Source organism: Physeter macrocephalus, chromosome 2, assembly GCF_002837175.3.
Source record: "Physeter macrocephalus isolate SW-GA chromosome 2, ASM283717v5, whole genome shotgun sequence".
Taxonomy (NCBI): Eukaryota; Metazoa; Chordata; class Mammalia; order Artiodactyla; family Physeteridae; genus Physeter; species Physeter macrocephalus.
The window spans coordinates 36,180,209-36,190,875 of NC_041215.1; positions in this window are offsets into that span (position 1 = coordinate 36,180,209).

A 10,667-nucleotide genomic window follows, 5' to 3' on the forward strand; every position below is an offset into this window, starting at 1 on the left:
TGGTCCGTCATTCAGCTTTTATGCTTAGGAAAGGTAAATCGTTAGAGCTCTAAGTTCCATCCCTCCATCTGACAGAAGCAGCAGGCCTGGACAGGAGGAAGAGCTTTACCTGAACGCCTTGTCTGGTGAGGAGCTAGGTCCAGGTGCAGCCAGTTCTCTAGATTCTCAGGGGAGCACCCAGGCCTCTTCTAGGTCCCCAAGTTTGGGGGACTGCCCCAGGCAGGATCTGGCAGGCAAGCTGCCCCAGAAGCACTAACCATAACAGGAAGGATGGCATGGACTTTGTTCATTTTGCAAATTCTCTGAGCTCCTACGCTGGGGCTGGATTTGAGGTTGAAGTTATGGTTCCCGCCATTCAGGTGCTCACTGGACACGGCAAGCTGGTGTAAAGGGAGCGCTTGCAGAGGTGGAGGTTGGGCAGAGGGCCCCTGTGGCTGTGAGAACGTGACAGAGGGCACCTGCGGTGGAGGAGGGAAGGGGGGATTTGGTGGTCAGGAACAGCTTCTACAAGGAGAGGATGCTTAAACTGAAGTTTGGGTACAACCAGGGGCGCAGTTGTGCGTTTTCCCACTTCATTTTCTGGGAGGTTGAGCGGGAAATAACAAAAGTCACGGGGATGTGCTTTCTAAACGCTGGTTCCCTTGGGACATGGAACAGGCCACCTTTCCACGTCTTTCTGCCTGGGCTCTTAGGCGTATCGTACATGAGGAAGGTGAAATCTGTTCCCTGTGTAGTGTGTGTGTCCTCGTTGCCCCTTATATTTGTCACCACCCTAAATTTAAGTCTTCTTATTAACGGTTGAATCTAAACATGCGAGACCCCGCTTGCTTCTGAAACGGCCTAGGGGTTGAGTGGGAAATAACAAAAGTCACGGGGATGTGCTTTCTAAACGCTGGTTCCCTTGGGACGTGGAACAGGCCACCTTTCCACGTCTTTCTGCCTGGGCTCTTAGGCGTATCGTACATGAGGAAGGTGAAATCTGTTCCCTGTGTAGTGTGTGTGTCCTCGTTGCCCCTTATATTTGTCACCACCCTAAATTTAAGTCTTATTAACGGTTGAATCTAAACATGCGAGACCCCGCTTGCTTCTGAAACGGCCTAGGGCCCTCCTCGTGCCAGGAATATCTTGGTTCGCGTGGCATGAGCAACTTCCAAGACGAACCTCTAGCGCCCTGGGAAATGATACCGCCACTAAGATTCGGTCTTGCTCAGCTTTGTCTGCTCTCTCTACCGTGTGAAAGCAAATTGTGATGGGAAAGATAGGTAGGAGAGATTTTTCACAAGAAACATGAACTGATTTCACCGAGAAGTGCAAGCTTCCGGAAACTACTGGCAGTACGTTGTTTTCAACCATCTTTTCATACGTAATGGATTTGTTTCCCCTTCATCATGCCCTAGTGGAAACGTTTTCTTTCTGAATCAGTGCCAGAGCGATGTGACATAATGTGACACATCAGCACGACACGCAGCAGTGTGGGTTCTTGTGTCCTGCGAACAGTGGTAGTTGATGGAGGTCAGAACGGGTGCACGCGGCCAGCTCTCGGAGCTGCGGGGACGTGCCTGTGTTTCGTTTTAAAGCGTCCCGAACACTTGCCACGCTGAGAGCGCTGGTGCGGCAGTTTGCCACACGCCAGAGGGAGTGCTGAACCTGTCAAAATGGCACTTCCAACTGAAACGTAGAGCTGTTTGCCTGCCTACCAAGCGCACGTGCATCTGGTAGAGGCCCACGTACTGTGTGAGCTCAGCTCGGGGGCTGGGGGGGAGCAAAGGTTTCATAAAAATCAGGTAGTAGTTTCCAAGAAAGGAGCTTAATCGACTCTGCTGTCCTCAAGGCTCTCATATCATGAACCTTGTGAAAGGTCTGACGGAACGAACAACGTCTGTCTGGTTGCAGGGTTACTGAATGAAGGGCTGACGGCCAGGGACAGCAGTGCGGTTTCCAGAAGAGACTGGAAGGGAAATGAAAATCCCAGTTTCCTTCGGCTGGGAATTCCACTTTACTGACCTCGGAACTTGGAACGGGTCAGACCCCGCCCTCACAGCAACGAGTATAAGATGATTCCTCCTCCCCGACACCCGCCTTGGGAGTAAATTTGGCTACTTGAAAGCAGTTTTGTTTTTTTCCTGAAATTGCCATGGATGATTAAAAGAAATAATTCAACTCAAAAGAGTTTCAAGAGGACATCTCGTGCATTTTTCTGAGTAAAATGTTAGTGCTGTGGTATCAGATATCATGGAAGTGGAAATGTTTTGGCGAAGCTTTCTCTTGGTAACAACGAATGGAGGGTGTGTTGTGTGCAAAGTTATTTAAATATATTCCATTGTGTAATTTTAATAATTCGTTTTTTAAGCATTTGATTTTATGGGGACACTTGTGGGATGATAAGGGTTAATCAACTTGAGTATCGCCGTTTTGTGTCTAGTCTGGTGGGATAACCTTTTTAATTTAAATTCCTACTTTCCCAGTCTTGCTATAGTGAGGAAGGATCTTTATCAGGACTTTGGTAATAACCTGACTGAATTCCACAAATTCGACGTCATTAACTCAGGTCTTTGTTGGTACTTCAGAGTATCTGGAAGATACCAGTTTCTCTTTCATTATTTGGTCTTTGATCTCTCAATCTAATACAGAAATGACGCTTCTGGGTGGCGGTGAGTCAGGGCACTGAGTAGAGGATCTCTCCCTCTCAGCGTGTCACTGAGTGCTGACAGCTTATAAAAACAAACCACGAAATCAGCTTCAGGCACCTGCATGCTCCCCAGAAGCGGTCCGAAAGTGAAGCCATCCCCTGAGTCTTTTCCAATTACCTTGCAGCACAGAGGCCAAATGTGGCAGATTTAAGTAGGACACAGGTTAGGGTTTGCGCCAAGGCCTTCATCCCACCTGTAATTTATGCATTGCCTTACGTGTCACCTTTTAGATTTCCAGAGAAATGGACATAATTCCTCTTCAGAATAAAAATAGCAAAATACATTACCCTAAGGTCAGCAATTTGAGAAAAGATGATCAAGTACAGTGGTTTCCAACCAGTTGTTTTTGCTAATAATAAGGTAAACATGGAAAAACAAAGAAAAATATTAGAATTTTTAAAGAAACTATGTACTTAAAAAAAAAAAAAAAACCTTTGTATCTCTTCTATTTTACTGTAATCCTGTTCCATTAAATGCAACATAGGTCCAGGTGCTGCCCCTTGCTCGGGAACAAGCAGCGGGGCAGTAAAGTCTGCAGAGCCCTCTGCGCCTGAAATGGATTGAGAATGAATTTCCTGGTACTGTAATGAAAATAAGGTCTGCTCAACACAATAAACTTTTCCTTCTCTTCTTTAAAACCGTCTGGTCCGTCATTCAGCTTTTATGCTTAGGAAAGGTAAATCGTTAGAGCTCTAAGTTCCATCCCTCCATCTGACAGAAGCAGCAGGCCTGGACAGGAGGAAGAGCTTTACCTGAACGCCTTGTCTGGTGAGGAGCTAGGTCCAGGTGCAGCCAGTTCTCTAGATTCTCAGGGGAGCACCCAGGCCTCTTCTAGGTCCCCAAGTTTGGGGGACTGCCCCAGGCAGGATCTGGCAGGCAAGCTGCCCCAGAAGCACTAACCATAACAGGAAGGATGGCATGGACTTTGTTCATTTTGCAAATTCTCTGAGCTCCTACGCTGGGGCTGGATTTGAGGTTGAAGTTATGGTTCCCGCCATTCAGGTGCTCACTGGACACGGCAAGCTGGTGTAAAGGGAGCGCTTGCAGAGGTGGAGGTTGGGCAGAGGGCCCCTGTGGCTGTGAGAACGTGACAGAGGGCACCTGCGGTGGAGGAGGGAAGGGGGGATTTGGTGGTCAGGAACAGCTTCTACAAGGAGAGGATGCTTAAACTGAAGTTTGGGGAATCAATAGGCATTATCTATGTAGAATGAGGGAGGTGGGGATACAGGGAGGATGGAGAGCTGGTGTATCTCATTTAAGGAGCTGCAAGTGAACCTCTGGGGCTGGAGTCATGGCCAGGAGCGAGGGGCTGGAGTGGGGATCTGAGTTGATCCAGAGCCACCAGAAAGCCCCTGAGGGATTTTAAACTGGGTGCCCACATGAAATCACTTTTTTCTTGTAAAAAAATTACTATTGATTGATGTATAGCACTTGAAGGTACAAGTACACAAACATACACCTTGATAGATTTTCAAAGTAAACACATTTGTATAACCATCAACCAGATAAAGAGGTAAAAAGAAGTTGGATTATAGTTTGGCTTCCATCAGTGGCAAGAGCATTGTATCAGACCAACCAGTAACTATATACATCGTTGAAATGCACTGGAAAGCGACCAGAGACAGGCAAAAACTGGAGGGGACTCAACCACTGAAAGAAGAGAAACACTGGATAAGATCCACATTTAAGCGACTATTCCTCATGTGGCCCACAGGGAATAAAACAGAAAGTGGCTGTTCTACAGGGCTGAGGAGCCAAGTCAGAGTTCAGAGGCTGCCCGAGCAGCTGGAAATTGAAGGCGGAAAATCCCAGAAAGGAGGAAGCCACAGAGCTTTGAATTTGCCTTGCATACTCTCCTCAAATCCTTGGCTGACTCCTAAATTATGCTTGCACAAAGCAGGATTCCAAGAGGGCCAAACAAAGCAACAGCTGGAAGGCTGGAAAAGCTCAGCAGAGATGTCAGCAGATGTCTGGTGCTGGGGAGGAAAAGTTTGGCATTTATGTCCCACCAAGTTAGAGAGGCTCAGTAAATATTTGGGGCTTTCTGCTGACCTCGGGTCTAGGCCCTAGGACTAAGGGCATAACTAAAATAGAACCACTCTAATGAAGTGTAAAGTCAAGCCTGCGAAGAATCAAGGTGATCCAATAGTAACAACTCCCTACTAAAACTGAACAGTTTTCATGGGAAAATTAATGAATCCAGAGTGTAAATAAAGTGTAATATATAAAGTGTAAAGTCACTCTAATAAAGTGTAAAGTCAAGCCTTCGAAGAATCAAGGTGATCCAATAGTAACTTAACTCCCTACTAAAACTCAACAGTTTTCATGGGAAAATTAATGAATCCAGAGTCTCTATTATATATCACTCAGAATGTCCAGTATACAATCACAAATCAGACGTAAGAAACAGGAATGAATATAGGACGCATAAACAAGGGGAAAAAAATCAAGAGATCTGCAGGCAACCAAGATGTAGAAATTATTGAATAAGAATTTTAAAATAATTATAGGGACTTCCCTGGTGGTACAGTGGTTAAGAACCCCTCTGCTAATGCAGGGGACACGGGTTCGATGCCCGGTCCGGGAAGATCCCACATGCCGTGGAGCAACTAACCCCGTGCGCCACAACTACTGAGCCTGCACTCTAGAACCGGCGAGCCACACCTACTGTGCGCCTAGAGCTTGTGCTCCACAACAAGAGAAGCCACCGCAGTGAGAAGCCCACGCGCCACAATGAAGAGTAGCCCCTGCTCGCTGCAACTGGAGAAAGCCTGCGCACAGCAACGAAGACCCAACTGCAGCCAAAAAATAAATAAATAAAATTTATTAAAAAATGAAATAATTATAAATATGTTAAAGAAACAATAGGAATGGATATATACAAAGGATGAAGATGTGGGGAATTTTAGGAGAGATGAAATTTTTAAAAACCAATTTCATGGGTAGGCTTAAGATTAAACACTGCAAAAAAAAAAAAGGATCAGAGAACTTGAAGACAGGTTAACGGAAATTATCCAAATTGAAGAGCAAAGAGGGAAAAACGATTGAGAAAAACAATAAGTGAATATATGTAATAACCTGTGAGGCAGTATCAAGCAGTTTAACAAATATGTTTGGAGAAATATTGGCCAAAAATTGTCAAGGTGTGATTAAAAATATCAACTCATGGATCCAAGAGCCTTAGTGACTCCAGAAATACAGTTTCTTAAAAATGCTCTCTTGACCCAGTTTTGGCCCTGGCTAAAGGCCAGTCAGTTCTCTTGAACAGCCAATCTAGTCCACACCCTCAACCACTTCACTTATTGGACTCTTCAACTCTGGGCCACTATATACCCACCCTAATCGCCCAAGGCCAGATATAAGACATGCAGGGACAGCTCCTATGCTCCAGAGCTTATTGAAATATTCAAATTAGCCAGTCTTACCCTGCCTCACCCATTCATTCCTGGGGAAACCACAATTAAAGCTCTTGCCCACAGTTCCTGTCTTGCCTTCTTCCTAGTGACCAACCCTAGTGCTTCCCCCGAGTGGTCCTTCATGGTGTGAACTGTGATATAACAAAACTGTAAAACTCCTCTAGCCTTTCTCTTGATCTTTGTCTGGCCTCACTGTGTGTTACCCCCACCCCCCAAACAAGCGCACGCACATGCACACGCACACGTGCACACACACACACACACACACGCAAGATAAATACAAAGAAGGTCACACCTAGGCACGTCATGGTCAAATGCTGAAAGTCAAAGATAATCTTTAAAAAGTAGGCAGGAAAACAAAAGAGACATACCATACACAGAAATAACAATAAGAGTGATAGCTGAGGACTTCCCTGGTGGCGCAGTGGTTAAGAATCTGCCTGCCAATGCAGGGGACATGGGTTCGAGCCCCGGTCCGGGAAGATCCCACATGCCACAGAGCAACTAAGCCCCTGCGCCATAACTACTGAGCCTGCGCTCTAGAGCCCGCGAGCCACAACTACTGAGCCCACGTGCCACAACTACTGAAGCCCGCGTGCCTAGAGCCCGTGCTCCGCAACAAGAGGAGCCACCGCAATGAGAAGCCCGTGCACCGCAATGAAGAGTAGCCCCCGCTCGCCACAACTAGAGAAAGCCTGCGTGCAGCAATGAAGACCCAACACAGCCAAAAGTAAATAAATAAATAAATTTATTTAAAAAAGAAAAGAATGATAGCTGACTTTTTATCAGGAAAAAAGAACATGACAGTGGAATAACATTTTTAAAGTGCTGAAAGAAAGAAAATCTGTCTTAACATTATGTGGGGGAAATATTTTCCAAAAGTGAAAATGAAATAAAATTATTTCAGGATAAATGAATGTTGAGAGAATACATTACTTGTAGACCTGTACTATAAAAAAAAAAATGGTAAAAGTTCTTCAGGCTAAAAGGAAAATGATGCCAGATAGAAATTCATGTCTACAGGAAGGAATGAAGAACACTGGAAATAGTAAGTATGTGGGTAAATATACTATTTTTCTTTTAAGAGACTATTGATTGCTTAAAGCAAAAATGTTACCTATATTTGGGGTATGTAACATGTAGAAGTAAAACACATGACAATTGCACAAAGGATGGGAGTTATAATGTTCTTACATTATTATGAATTGGTATGACAGTAATGCAACTGATAAGCTGAGAAAGCATATTGTTTTCCCTAGAGCAACCATTTGAAAAAATATAGTTATACCAAAAATCAAAACAAAACAAACAAAAAACAAGAGGAGACAGGAAAATTTTAATTTTCAATTAAAAAAAAACAAACATGTAAAACTCAATCAACCCAAAAGAGGCAGGAAAGGAGAAGCAAAGGAACAAGTAGAGGAGATAAATACTAAAACAAATTAAACAGTAGGCTTTAAACTGAAAAAGTCAATATTTGCATTATATATTAATGGTCTTAAACACTCTAAATAGAAGTCTGAGATTTTCAGATTGTATTTTAAAAAGCAATTTATAGAGATGCACATTAAATAGAAATAGGTTGACATTAAGAACTGCCTCACACAAACACTAATAATAAGAAAACTGAGCTGCGTGAGGAGCACCTTGTTTCCCCTGCACTTGCAGAGTGGGAGCTGTGCGCAGGGCCCTTGAAGACTTGGGTGTTCTTTTTCTTTATAAAATAAAGCTCGTTGTGAGAATTAAAAAAAAAAAAGAAAACTGGTGCGGCTATATTCATATTAGACAGAGTGAACTTCAAGACAATGAGAATTACCAGAGGAAAAAGAAGGATATTCTATGATGATACAAGTCAATTAATCAAGGAGACATTAACAATCCTAAATATGTATGCACCTAATGACATTACTTAAAAATACAGAGTAGGTGTGACAACAAGCAAAATGACAGGCTACAAAGATCTGGGGTCAGTCACTCTGCTGAGTCAACCATTAAGCTGGAAAGATCAATTGCAATAAACGATTTTGGAACTCTGGAACATGTTTGGACATTTATAACAACCAGCACTTCATGAAGGGAGAGGCTTCTGACCTTTTGTAAGTTAGGGGCAGGCACAAGCCAACTACCACTCCTGATTCCTCAGCACCATCGTGGCTGAGTTCTTGTAGCAGCTGGCTGGTGCCAGGGTGGGTAGTGGTGACCTTGTCCTCAAAACATTTGGATTTATGCATTTGGGCCAGTCTAGTAATGCCTGAGGAACTGGCATAGAAACTTGCCTTGGTTTTGGCCCTCAGTAGCAGTGGCTTACCCTGGGGTTATCTATCAGAAGATTTAAAGGGACTTCCCTGGTGGTGCAGTGGCTAAGAATCCGCCTGCCAATGCAGGGGACAATGGGTTCAAGCCCTGGTCCGGCAAGATCCCACATGCCTCGGAGGAACTAAGCCCGTGTGCCACAACTACGAAGCCTGCGCTCTAGAGCCCAGGAGCCACAACTGCTGAACCCATGTGCCACAATTACTGAAGCCCGTGCGCCTATAGCCCGTGCTCCACAAGACAAGACACTGCAATGAGAAGCTCGTGCACTGCAACGAAGAGTAGCACCTGCTTGCTGCAACTAGAGAAAGCCCGCGTGCAGCAATGAAGACCCAACACAGCCAAAAATAAATAAATAAATAAATTTAATTTTTTTTAAAAAAAGAAGATTTAAAGAGTCAGGAGCGTTTTTTTCCTTGTTGGAGACAGACAATTAAATTGTTCTCAAGTCACTGGTTGACTGCAGAGATAATGGAACAGAAACTTCAGGTACCACACACAAGGAATGCATACCTTGCAAAAATTGTTTCGAAAAGTCACAGATGGTGCCACCCTCAACAAGCAAAATTTATCAATCCCAGAGGAGTGGGAGAATCAGATTTCCAAGCTAACATAATACCCTCTGGGTATTATATGTCCATTTCTCAACAAAAAGTTTAAAAACTTACAAGGGAACAGGAAAGTATGGCCCAGTTTCAGGAAAAAAGGAATTTAATAGAAACTATCCTTGAGAAATCCCAGACATTGTAACTATTAAACAAAGATATTGAGTTGACTGATTTAATATGCTCAATGAGCTAAAGGAAGTCATGGCCAAGAACTAATAGGAATCAGGAAAATGACATGAACAAAGTGAAAATATTTTTTTAAAAAGAGGGAAATTATAAAAAGGAACCAAACAAATTCTGGAGCCGAAAAATATACTAACTGACATGAAACATTCACTAGAATGGTTCAACAGCAGATTTGAGAAGGCAGAAAAAAAGGATGAGAGAATTGAAGATTAAAGACAATTGAAATTATCCAGTCTGAGGAGCAGAAAGAAAAACAGGGTCTGAGGGACCTCTGGGACACCATCAAATGTACCAACATATGCATCATTGGAGTTCCGGAAGAGGAAGAAAGAAGTGCAGAAAACGTATTTGAGGAAATAATAGACAAAATCTTCCCAAATCTGTTGAAGGACATGAATCTACACTTCCAAGAAGCTTAATGAATTAAAAGCAGGATAAATTCAAAGAAATCTACACCAAGATACATAGTCTAACTGTTGAAACCCAAAGACAGAATTTTGAAAGCAGCAAGAGAGAGGCAGTTCATCATGTACAAGGGATACTCATAAGATTAACAGCCAAATTCTCAACAGAAACCATGTAAATCAGAAGGCAGTAAGATGACATATTTATGTCCTTAAAAAAATAAAAATAAACTTTCAAACAAGAATTCTATATCTGGCAAAACTATCTTTGAAGAATAAAGGAGAAATTAAGATACTTCTAGATAAACAAAAGCCAAGGGAGTTCATTACTGGTAGACCTACCCTACAAGAAATGCTAAAGAGAATAAATATTTCAGGCTGAAATGAAAAGAAACGAGACAGTAACTTAAAGTCATAAGAAGAAACATTGGTAAAGGTAACTACCTAGGTAAATATAAAAACAAGTATCATTTACTTTTACTTTATAACTTCTTTTATTCCTATATGATTTAAAAGGCAAACACATACAATAAAGTAAAAATTTTGTTAATGAGCACAACATGTATAAAAATATAATTTGCGACAAAACAATGGGGGAAGAACAGAGATATACAGGAGCAGAGTGTACACTATTGAAACTAAGTTGGTATTATTCAAACCAGGTTTTTATATAAGTTTATGATGTTAATTGTAATTCCTAAGGTAACCACTAGGAAAGTAATAAAAAAATATATAGAAAAGGAAAGAAGGGAATCAAACTGGTACACTTCAAAAGTTCAAATAAATACCCCCCTGCCAAATCAGTAATTGAGGAATTGAGAAGCAAAATGTATGACATACAGAAAACAAAAAGCCAAATGGCAGAAGTAAATATTTTTATCAGTATTAAATTCAAATGTAAATGGGTTAAACTCTCCTGTTAGAAGGCAAAGATTGGGAAAAAATTTTTTTCAAAAACATGATCTATATGTTGTCAACAAGTGACTCATTTCAGATACATAGACAAAGAGCTTGAACGTAAAAGGATAGGAAAAGATAATCCATGCAACC